The sequence below is a fragment of the Thamnophis sirtalis genome, unplaced genomic scaffold (genome assembly GCF_051295495.1).
Source record: "Thamnophis sirtalis isolate CommonGarterSnake01/CBP01778 unplaced genomic scaffold, rThaSir2_p1.2 scaffold_1, whole genome shotgun sequence".
Lineage (NCBI taxonomy): Eukaryota > Metazoa > Chordata > Lepidosauria > Squamata > Natricidae > Thamnophis > Thamnophis sirtalis.
In genome coordinates this window covers 115,128,815-115,141,684 of record NW_028261381.1, presented here as the reverse complement: position 1 = coordinate 115,141,684, position 12,870 = coordinate 115,128,815, and positions in this window count along the sequence as shown.

Genomic DNA, 12,870 nt, shown 5'->3' with positions numbered 1-12,870 from the left:
ACCAAAACTGGATGCAGTATTCTAAGTGTGGCCTTACTAAGGCATTATAAAGTGGTACTAACGCTTCATTTGATCTTGATTCTATCCCTCTGTTTATGCAGCCTAGGACTGTGTTTATATAAATCCAGGTGACTATAAGCTGACAGCAAAGATCTCTTTGCTACATCAAATGATTGATGAATTGCAAAAGTAAAAACCCTCCTATTGGTAGTCCTAATATGTTTTTGGAGATTTATTCCCCCCCACCCTAGACATTTTTCTCTCTCCATGAAGCCATTCCTATTTTTAAAGAAAGGATTCCAAGTATCACATAGTTAACAGATTTTTAAAATGTATTCACTGCACATTACAATGCTTTGCACTTTACCTTTGAAAGATATCTACATACCACTTTCACTTTTAGCATCAGAGAGTTCCAAGCAGCCTCAAAGGTTACCTAGTTTGACTTCCAAGACAGAGATAAATGTCTGGCCTCTGCTTAAAACAAAACAAAAGCAAATTAGCTCATATTACAGCACAAGATTTATGCTTACAAAAAAAAAGGAAGCAGCAGAAGACAAACATGACTTTTAAAAAAAGTCTGTTTTGCAGAGTTATGAAGATAATTACCTTCATTATAATTTGCATCGAAATTATAGGGTTGGGGGGAATAATGGGACCCGATGATCCATGTGTCTGCTCCAACTGCTGTTCACAACTATGAGGGAGCAACTGTTTACCTCAGTTATGATTACCTCAAATTTTGGCTGATTTCAATTGCTAATTTATACTAATGTTGGGTTCTTCAGAATTCTGAATCAGATTACGTCCTAGCTCATCTTAATGTACCATTTAAAAAAAAAAAAAACAGCCTACATCCATGTTCCCAGGAAAAGTATGGTGGATAAACTTCTACATGAATGCTTCATGGCTATGAAATGCCTCCAGAAGCTGTGAATGTTCCAATGCTGGAAGTTTTTAAGAAGATATTGGACAACCATTTGTCTGAAATGGCATAGGGCTTCCTGCCTGAGCAGGGGTTGGACTAGAAGACCTCCAAGGCCTCTTCCAACTTTCTCATTCTGCTATTATTTTATTGTATTCTGAAATACAATAAAATAAAATCATAGGCCAGTAAATCCTTTGCTGCAGTTGAAAGGTTGTTGAAGATAGCCAGGTCCCATCTCAGGCCCAGAGCTGGGACTGCTTGCCAATGGGAGAAATAGACAGCGTTAGCTATGCAAACAGATTCCCCAACATAGTTGGTAAACTGAGTTTGTGCTTTAGCACATTATGTGGAGTGGGCCAGATATGGTCTACTTAGTATATATCATGGCTAAGTAAACAATGATTTAATGTAGTTTACCAGTTATGCTTTGAAGCCTTTAGCTCTGCAATCCCCAGGATTACTCTGCAATGGCTGTCTGAAATCTGCACACAGCTCAAATTAATTCTAGTGAGTTTTTCATGCAGCAAAAGAAAGAAAAAATACTTGTCCTACTTTAGAAGATGATTGAGCAGTGGGAAATCTCTCTCTCATTCACATTGAAATGTTTTAAAATAGAAATTGGATGACTATGAATCTATAAGTTCACATTTTAGCAATAAAAACACATATATATAAATTTAAAAGTTACAAACTAAACTGGAATGAGCTTGTGGAAGCTCCGAGCCTATTTTGAATACATCAGACAGAAGGCTTGTTCTAGAAGCCAACTTGCTGTCAAAATATTTCCATGTACATAAACTGAGATTTAAGAATCATTTCCCCCTATGGAAAACAGTTGTTATTTGACTACCTGTGGTTGTGATTTACATGCTATGCAAATCCTCAAACATATCAGATGCTTTGAAGAGGAAGGAAGGAAATGGAGGGTGCTTGTCTTTGAGAGCAAACATTTCATGAACTTCCTCCCATTTTGTGGGATCATGTCTAGGGCTGCCAGATCTGAATTGCAAACACACAGAACTCACAGATGGCAGCAAAGATATATAGTGGCCACCCGATTTTTGCAGCCCCATCCCGGCACTGGTAAATCCTGGCCCTTACAAGCTTTGACCTGTGGTTTGACATACTTTATTGATAATTAAAAAGAAAAGAAAAGAATGAAAGCTTAGCACATCTGTATCTGTGTATAAATAGTTTCTACTTGTCTATCTCTCACCAGAAATTCCTACATACTCACAAAGTCATACATACAGCATTATGTACACTATATTGCCAAAAGTATTCGCTCACCCATCCAAATAATCAGAATCAGGTGTTCCAATCACTTCCATGGCCACAGTTGCATAAAATCAAGTACTTAGGCATGCAGACTGTTTTTACAAACATTTGTGAAAGAATGGGTCACTCTCAGGAGCTCAGTGAATTCCAGCGTGGAATTGTGATAGGATGCCACCTGTGCAACAAATCCAGTCATGAAATTTCCTCGCTCCTAAATATTCCACAGTCAACTGTCAGCTGTCTTATAAGAACGTGGAAGTGTTTGGGAATGACAGCAACTCAGCCACGAAGTGGTAGGTCACATAAACTCGTCCAACATCAGCGTGTAACCTCACAAATGCGCTTCTGGAAAAATGGTCAATAATTCCCATAAACACACTCCTGAACCTTGTGGACAGCCTTCCCAGAAGAGTTGAAGCTGTTATAGCTGCAAAGGGTGGACTGACGTCATATTGAACCTTATGGATTAGGAATGGGAGATCACTTACAATACGTTCATATGCAAGTAAAGACAGGTAAGCGAATACTTTTGGCAATATAGTGTATGTATGGATTTAATTGCAGCCTGGAAAAAAACCTTCACTTTTTATCATTAATGTAAATGCATTATCTATCTATCTATCTATCTATCTATCTATCTATCTATCTATCTATCTATCTATCTATCTATCTATCTACCTACCTACCTACCTACCTACCTACCTACCTACCTACCTACCTACCTACCTACCTATTTGTCATCATCTATCATCTCTCTCTCTCTCCTTCCAATACATACACACAGAGAGAGAGAGAGAGAGAGGGAGGGAGGGAGGGAGGGAGGCAGGAACTGACTTGGTCTTTTAATTAGCCTAAATATTATATCTTTGTAAGATATGCAGCAATAACATTGAATAGGCAAGGGGCAGCTTCAATTAAAAGGAAAGGGGTCTTTAAAATTTTGATTCAATTTACAGAGACTGAGATGACATTATATGTAACCCTCTTATTGTCTCCCACCATTCATACTGTGTGTGATTTTCATGATAAAATCTGTGAAAGAGGAAAAGGCCAATTTGAGGAATCCATTAGAGATCTCATAACAATCTTTGTTCCTATCATTATGCAAATGCCCTCATTATTCACAGTTCCATTATTCCTGTTTAGAGGTGTTTGTGATGGATAAAACCAATCAGGCTTTGTTATCAATGGTAAAAAGTTTAATATACATGTGATTTGAGGTGCACATTTCTGTTTGGAGTAGATTTTTAGAGGGTGACTTGGGCAGGTTATTTTATGCACATGCAAATTGCAGATAGATGTTTGCACATATAAAAAGTACTTATTTTCAAGGTCTACTTATCTAAGCTTTCATTATCTGAGGTTCTTCACCTGGAAGAGAACCTACACAAATAAAGAAGTGTATATTCAGTGAATTGTATTTGCCATCCCCAGAGCTGTATTGTGTCCTCTTGTATGCATAGATCATACAAGGAAGTTATACATACCCAAAGCATAAATGCCATGGTGGGATTCAGCCAGTTCTCTCCACTTCAGCAGAACCGGTTGTTAACTTTCTGAGCAGTTTGGTGAATTGGTTGTTGGAAAAAATCATTAGGGCAGAGAACCAGTTGTTAAATTATTTGAATCCTAAATGGAATGTCATTTGCTATTGCAGTTGTGGCTTATTGTGAAAATAACAATGCTTGGATAGGTTGAAGGGCAGGTCATCTAGGAGCATCCTGGATTAAATTTCTTAAATTTCTATTATGAAAAGAATCTGCCTGTATCCTGTTGTCCTACTTTATCAGAACTATTTCATACAAGAACTGTTCACTACTGATTTCTACAAGTTAACTGGAAACAGTAAAAGGACGTGATGAACTGTATCACAACCTGTTGCACCTCACTTACAAGGGGCTTCTCAGAGCTTTAGCTGTAACCTCCAGAGCTGTTGCATGGTGGTGAACAATTTGTTAATGGGATTGAAGGATGGCATGATTAAATACATTGAGAGTCATTGTGTTAATTTTGATAATCCATTACATTTACACTTTACCAAATTTTTGACTGTTGGTACAATTTTCCACTTAAAGACAACATCTGGACTCAATATTATTTTGTACCCCTGCTTTATCACTAGATATATTCTAAGCAAGTCCCTAGGCTTTTCTGATATTAATAATTCTGGGATTTTTTTCTTTGTAGCTTTGGCCATTATTAAATGGCATGATGATAAAACATATCCAGCTTTAAGGCAGTTCTGAGTACCCAATAGTTGGGTAAATATATGTGGAAAGAATCTTATGATGAAATGAAGTTGCTGATTTCAACACGTACCCACATTTCTCCGGGGTTGTATAGTGAGAGGAGAGGACAATCAAGTTTAAGAGGAAGAATTATTCTGTCATAAGGGTAGAGAAAGGGTAGTTTGGGGGCAGAGGTCTGTGGCCTTGTTATATTTTAAATTGTTAAATATATGTTTAAATATAATTACATTATATGTAAGGAATTGGGCCAGTCACATAGCAAGAGGAACTGATGGCAGGTGGACCAACGAAGTCATAGAATGGATCCCACTTGAGAAAAAGTGTCCACGAAAGTGACCTAGAAGAAGATGGATTGATGACATCAGCAAGCATTACAGGCCCAGTTGCCAAAAGAAAGCTCAGGACTATATTGGTTGGAAACATGGCCTTCATGTTTACTACCTTTGCGTTTACTGGCCTTGGAAAAGGCCTTCATCCTGCAATGGATAGACAATGGCTAAGATAATGATATGTAAGGAAAACATCTCTTACATTTCTGTATCTGAATAATATTTCTACTGCTGTTGTTGGTCATATCTGCATTTACATTTATCCACAGCTCCTTGCCCACTGCATTTTCTATCTTTGTCTTAATGGCATTGTCCTCACCTCCTCCATAACTTATGAGTGACACTATGTGAAGTTATCATTAGTTGTTCTGTACTGACAAACTGTTTGAACCGAGGTGGCGCAGTGGTTAAATGCAGCACTGCAGGCTAATTCAGCTGACTGCAGTTCTGCAGTTCGGCTGTTCAAATCTCACCGATTCAGGGTTGACTCAGCCTTCCATCCTTCCGAGGTGGGTAAAATGAGGACCTGGATTGTTGTTGGGGGCAATATGCTGACTCTGTAAACCACTTAGAGAGGGCTGAAAGTCCTATGAAGCGGTATATAAGTCTAACTGCTATTGCTATTGCTATTTTCCCCATTACTTGAATGCTAACCAATGATGGCCTCAAGGTGTGTAAAATCAAATATATTTCATCTCCCAATACCTAGGAAGCAAAATCAGATGGCCAATTGTGAATCGATCAGAGAGTACATATTGAGTAGGATGGGAAAATGTAGCCACTTCTCTTTAATGGTTGGCTGTCTTGCTTCTAATCTAGGGGTGAGTATCAGTGGTATGTTTCCATTTGTTTCACTACTGGTTCACTTGTGCACATGCGCAGAAGTGTCCGGGCAGGTGGGCGGCGCCTCCTGCCTCCGCCACTACCGGTTTGCCCAATCAGGGCTCAACCGGCAGAAACCCACCTCTGATGGGTATAATTGTGTATAAAATGTTAGGAAAATTATTTGGCATAGATTGCTGAAAAAAGGACCCTATGGATAGGTTAAAATTAAAACTCAATTTACTTTGTCAATCTGAAGAACACATTAGATTAGAATCAGGGCTGGCCTGTATTGGTAGATCATAGTGTTCTGCAAGAGTAACAGAATATGACACTTTATTCTCTGGCCATACTTAGTGTATGAAATTTCAAGAAAACCCTGTTATGAAAATAACTGATATTGATTCCTGTTTCCAGGAAAACTGTATGGATATGTCCCTATAATCACCAGGATTCAAAGTTGACTCAAAAATGTCAACAAAAATTCAGAGCAGAAATCATCCCTGATGGTCAGTTGAACTGATTAGTGCAGTAGCTCTATACCACTCCAGGAAGTTTTCAGTTTTTCTCAGTTTTATGCAAGATTAAAATCACACCACAGTGAAATATAGAAAAAAGCAAGAAATCTTCAATAGAAGGGCTCCTTCTGAAGAACTGCTGTTGGTGACTCAGCTTCCTTCCTTTTTTTAAAACAAGTGTTTGTCAGAATGGTGGAGGGGGGGTAGGAGGAAGGGTAGAGAAAGCAACGTAGGGAAGAGAAACAGAGATCTTAAGGCAGACCCACCCTATTCCTCTTGGGGCACCATGTCTGGTAAATGTTTTCCCCTCCAAATAGAGATGTGCTGAAGAGGGAAAGCAACAGAATCTACAGAAAGCCAATCATTTGCCTATCTTGACACCATCATTTGGCAATCGCTTGCCTCAGTTGGAAGTTCCAGATTTCAGGATTTCAAAGCCCTCAATGAAAACTTGAGGAATCTCTGTCGGCCAAAAGAGATGAATCTGAGATTTTAATGAGTCTGTGAAGAAGCTGAGAGGAAGGAAATGGAAAAAATAAATGAAGATAGTGATTGTGACTGCACGACTGGAGAAACTAGAGTGTATCTCCTCTGCATTTGTTCACTGATAAAGCCTGGAGAGAGCTTGAGCAGATAATTTCAGGCCTTTATTTACAAAGACGGGAAACAACATTTCTCATCTCTGCTACAATGAGTTCGCATTCTCTGCTTTCACCGTTACCCAATATCTCTATCATTTACTATCGTGTTTCCCCCAAAATAAAACCGGGTCTAATTTTCTTTTGACCCCCCCAAAACACTGACTAGGGCTTCTTTTGGGGGGAGGGGTCTTATTGCTACACACCTCCCAACATCCGATAAGAACTCACAGGTTAGGCCTCCTCTGGGTGCCATCGGCCAGACAATGCCGACTGGCGACCACTCGGGGGAGAGCCTTTTCTGTAGCTGCTCCGGCTCTGTGGAACGGGTTACTAGCAGAGATCCGGACCCTTCCCACCCTTGCGGCCTTCCAAAAGCCACCAAAACCTGGCTGTTCCGGCAGGCCTGGGGTTGCTGATTCACATCAGGTTCAACCCCCAATCAAACCGGATGTATGTTGGGTTTTTAAACTGTTTGTTATTGTTTGTATTCTCACCCTGTATGTTATTTTATTGCATTCGTATTTGTAAGCCGCCCTGAGTCCCCCGGGATTGGGCGGCATATAAACCCATTAAATTATGAATTATTAATTATTTTTCCCCAGTTTGAAGTGGGGGGGGCGGGGTGAGTAGCCCCTCATGCCAGCATCCCGAAGAGTTACAGCAGGCCATCCCATTCATGAAATAGCTGATTCGCAGGTGCTGCTCAGGTTGCACATTCCAGCAAGCATGGCCATGTTTGCCATTGATTGTGGCCACAAAAGCAGCCAGAGGCCGAGCGATGCACCCAACGGGCCTCACACCAACTTTCAAAAGGGGACTGTAGCCACAGCTATCCACAACTTTTTTTACTTTTATTTTGTCCCAACCTCCGTGGTCCAGTATGTTGTTAAAAGTTAACATTTCTGAAATGCTATTTTAAACACCATACTGGGCCACGTGGGTCAGGACAAGATAAGGGTAAACAAAATTGTGGATAGCTGCTGCTACAGTCCCCTTTGGAAGGCCGGCACAAGGCACGAGGCATATGGGGAACATCTCCTGCTGCAGAAGTGGCTGTGCCTGAGGAGCGCTTTTGGGACAGAAGGCAAAGCAGAAGTGATCTGCTTTGCCTCACCCCCTTGCCCTCATTCTCCCTTCGGCTCTTCAAGTGTCTCGCCCAAAACCAAGCTCTGGCAGAGCTCAACCAGAGAAGTGGCCTGCAGGCTTTCAGAAGCAAAGTTGAGGCTGAGAGGAGCCAAGGTGTGTGTGGGGGGGAGTCAAGTACCACCCCAGCGCTCTTCTTTTCTTGGTAATGGAGTCTTGGGAGGGTGAAACTGCATCCCCAGGCAGGGCGGGTATGTCGGTATGTGTATAAAAAGCACAAAGCAAGGGAACCAGCAGCCGCGATTAAGGAGCTTTGTGAGACGTCATGCCTACACTCAAAGTTTGGAGGGGGAGGGAGAAGAGATACTTCACTCTCTCTGCAGTGTTTTGCTTGAAAATATTTGAGAATCTGACCAGAGAGAAGGGGTATAGATTTTCATGCCTTCCTTTACAGAAGATCGCTTCACACCTGGGACATTGGAAGAAACCCTGCAAGGAGATGCTACTGCCAATGTGCGGGAAATATCCCCCATCCCCATATGCAGATCGTCCTTTCAAAGAGGGGTTTTACCAGGTCAAAGAGGTGGCTGAAGGTAGTGTTTGCATCAAGTTGGGCTTTCTTTGTGAGGCGGATGATATGGGGAGCAAGAGATTTAGAAAGCTTGGGCTGATGTGGGGCAGTTTCCACAGCAAAGCATCCCCAAGGGTGAGCTTCTTGTGGGCCAGCCAAAGAGGGAGTGTCTTCAATGAACTTCTCTCTGTTTGTCTGTGTCTCTGCAGGCAGTGTCTCCTCATGGGGCTCCTTTCTCCTTCTCTGCCTACAGAGACAGACAAACAGAGCCAAGTTCATTGAAGACACTTTGATGGCAAAAGAAGTTCAGGAACGGAGTTTTGAGTTGCCCCGTAGGGACATTTTTTGCCCTCCAGAGCCTTCAGAGGGTGAAAAATGGCCGCACACACAAACCAGAAGTCCGTTCCCAAACTTCCAGTTTGCACGTTGAGTGAAAAATGGGTGAAAATGAAGGCCGAAGTCAGCTGGCCAGTGCGCATGTGCGTGCTGGAGCTTACAGGGCAATGCCTTGCAGGGTGTATGTGGGAGGCCGTTTTTGCCCCCCCCCAGGCTTCTAGAAAGTCTCTGGAACCCTGGGAGGCCGAAAAACAGGTCCATTGCATTCCAAAGGGGGGAGGGGGGGTTGCACGTGCATGCATGTGGGGGGTTGCATGCATAGAATTATGGGTGTGGGCACGCCCATGCATGACCCCACTGTGCTCCCCCCACATTTGGTACAAGATGGCAAAAAGGTTAGCCATCACTGCCCTAAGGTGACCGGGGAAGGGAAGCGCTTCCTCCTGGGCTGGCCACGCCCACCCACTTCAATGGGGCTTATTTTGGGGGTAGGGGTTATATTAGGCCTACCCCCCCTCAATCGGGCTATGCCTTACTTTTTGAATAGGTCATATTTTCAGGGAAACACAGTAGTTCCATCTTACAGCCCATTGGATGCCTTGCCTACAATAATGCTATTGAGTAGATATAATGTTCTTTATCAAGAGCATTTCTCATACTTTGAGTAGTGCATGTGCTTGAAGTCTCATAGCTACCACTTTGGGGCGGGGGGGGAGCAGAAGGAATCTTCCTTCTAACTACAGGTAGTCCTCGACTCCCAATAGTTCATTTAGTGACTGATCAAAGTTACAACGTCACTGAAAACAGTGACTCATGATCGTTTTTCACACATATGACCATTGCAGCATCCCCATGGTCATGTGATCAAAATCCAGAGATTTGGAATTTGACTCACGTTTATGAGGGTTGCAGAGTCATGTGATCATCTTTTGTGACCTTCCGACTAGCAAAATCAATGGGAAAGGTAGATTCACTTAACGATCAAGTTACTAACTTAGCAACTGCATTGATTTACCACAACATGCCTTCGTGCTTTGGTGACAAGAAATGTACAACTTACGGGGGAATATTATTCATTCACCCGTTGGACAAATAGTGACCGAATAAACTCAATTAGGTGTTTTTCTCAGCTGTTGGGGGGAAAAAAGGACTCAGCCTGCAATTACCTTTTCCAAGCCGATGCTTGTGCTTTGAGTCATATTGATCAGTCTGTTCTTTGCATAAATCTCCCTGTGTCTGAAGTTGATGGGAACTCAGACACAGTTCCTTCTTACATAAATCAACTCTGTTTCTTGTTCCCTTTCTGTATTTCTACCAAGAACGAAAGAGAAAGTGGACGGTGTGGATATATTGAAGGATGAACATTCCTTTTTTGAATAGATCAGAGCAGAGTGAAGCATGATTGGCCACTCGGCACACCCTCCACTCCCCTAAATCAGTCCTAGATATTTGGAAGCCCTTTGATTGTGTGGGAAATGCTTGTAACAGTATGGCAAGAGATAAGTTACTTGTTCCCTCTGTCTTTGGCCTATTGAGCAGTGCAGCTCAATAGAATCCCGCATGCTGTTTTAAGTCTGGGAGTACGAAACACAGAAGAGCATGGAGGAAGAAAAGGGAAAAGGGCCTATTGCAATCTTACCTCCTGCCCAGTGGTGGGTTCTGGATCCTGTTGCAACTGATACAATGCAACGGAGCCCGGCGTTCTCCACATGCACGCACGGAGCACGGGCACACATGGGCGCAGGCATCCTTACCTCTGTGATGCCTCCATGACTCCTCCGCAATGCTCCAGCTGCTCGGCAGAGGGTCACGCAGGCGCTGTACGTTCCGTGCACATGTACGGAAGCACTGAAGAACTCAAATACAGGTAAGGAGCTCAGGAGGGTGGGTGGACCCTCCGGAGCAGCGTACAGGAATGGTATCATGCTCCTGGCAGGCACCGGTATGCCCGTACCAGGGCGTATCACCTGCAACCCACCACTGCTCCTGCCGCATATCATATCATAGGTTACTCCCTGTCTCCTCTTTCAGACATATCAGCATCCAGCAGCATTCGAGGGTGAAAACAAGGTGCTGAATCATATCATATTGCTAAAAATGAACCCTTTCAGAGTTTTTTTTTTCTTACAGTTTGAGGGTAGCTGGTGGAACTTGGCCATAAATTTTACCAAACGCCCCCTCTAAATTTTGGTTTAAGCAATTTCAATTTAAACTTGTATAAAATATTGACCTCTAGTGGCTACCCCGCAAAATTGCACAAGCAGCTGCAAATGTGTAACACAGGCATTCATTCCATTCCAGCAACACAAACATCTTAAGTCACTTTTGGACTTGGCCACTTCATTAATTTGTTGATTTGGAAAACTTATATCAATCCCACATTGGACTTTCATTTGCCTTTGACGGTGCCAGAAATTCTGTTGCATGTTTTGCAGTGTTTTCCTATGCCAAATAGCTTTTGGATGAACAAATGTAGACACTGAACCAAAGTGATTTTTCTCACACATTTTCCACATAAACACAGTTTCCTGAAACCTAAATATCACAAGCATTAAATGTCAAGATAGGCACAGATATAATAAAAATGGAACTCTTGCTATGCTGTGCAGCATTGCTCTAAACTAATATTTTTCAAACTTCTTGTTGTTGTTAGTTACGAAGTCATGTCTGACCCATCACCATGGACAACGTTCCTCCAGGCCTTCCTGTCCTCTTCCATCCTCTAGAGTCCATTTAAGCTCATGCCTACTGCTTCGGTGACTCCATCCAGCCACCTCATTCTCTGTCGTCCCCTTCTTCTTTTGCCCTCAATCTTTCCCAGCATTAGGCTCTTCTCCAACGAGTCCTTTCTTCTCATTAGGTGGCCAAAGTATTTGAGTTTCATCTTCAGGATCCGTCCTTCTAAAGAGCAGTCAGGGTTGATCTCTTCTAGGACTGACCGGTTTGATTGCCTTGTAGTCCAAGGGACTTGCAGGGGTCTTCTCCGGCACCAGAATTCAAAGGCCTCAATTCTTTGGCATTTCAAACTTGGTAAGTTCTATTTATTTAACACATGGCAGCAACTTTTAACATTTTGACTCCCAGAATTCCACAGCCAGTGATGTGTCTTAGTCTGCACATCTTATAATTGTCAAATTGCTCTAAACTGCGTCATCACCATTAGTCTTCTATTACAGAAAAGAAAAGATTAAATTCCTTCCTTCTGCTACATTTAAGATACTATCCCCTTTTCTTCAGTTGGCAGGAAAAAACATGCCCCCGTATGAAAGCTGCTGCCCCTATTAATCACCTGCCCATCTCCACTGCATCTCTCTCTCTCTCTTAACCCTGCCGAATGGGTTTGTCTGAATAACATGTGGAGAATGCGTTGGGCAAAATGACTGGCTGAATCATCCAGCTTTGTTGCCCAGTCTCTTCGTCATTTCATCTACCAGTCAGGGGGGCTGTAAGGAGGGTCTGACACCAATACTCGTGTATTTTTAGGCTGCTTTTTCCCCTGCTGTCATAGCATAAGCTTAATCATGCATTTATAAAGAACAACACCACAAATAGGAATTAGAAAGGGAGTTGAGTCACCTGCAGCATTTCCTGAGAGGGTTCGATAATTTCGCAGTTACACTATTACAATCTCGCACAAAAGTGGAAGGGCAATAAATAGAAATACTCACATAAACGATGGAGTAGTCTAGCACTCTTACCCTAATGCAGCCACTGGTCCAACACCTTTCCCAAACATATTTCAAAAGTAACAAGAAGTAACCTACAGCCTGAGTTCAAATACCGGTGACAGAGAACACACCTCTGCAGAGTTTTCTTTGCAACAGAGCAAAGCAAGACAGTAATTAAAGCAATTTACCCAGCTCTGTAGGGAATAAGAATAGCAAGAGGAGAGGCTGACTAGGGACAAGAGGGAAGTATTGTAGTTGTACCTCATCAGCCTGAAGCACTCAAAAGACTTCTCTCAGATCCTTCACACTGTTTGTCCCCCAATTTTGCTTCCAGGGTCGCGACTGGTGAAATGTGGCACATTTTAAACATATTGAGGCTCCCAATGGATGACATCAGATTAGCTGGTAGAGTTAATAATAATTAAACATGGTCTCACTCAAGAATTA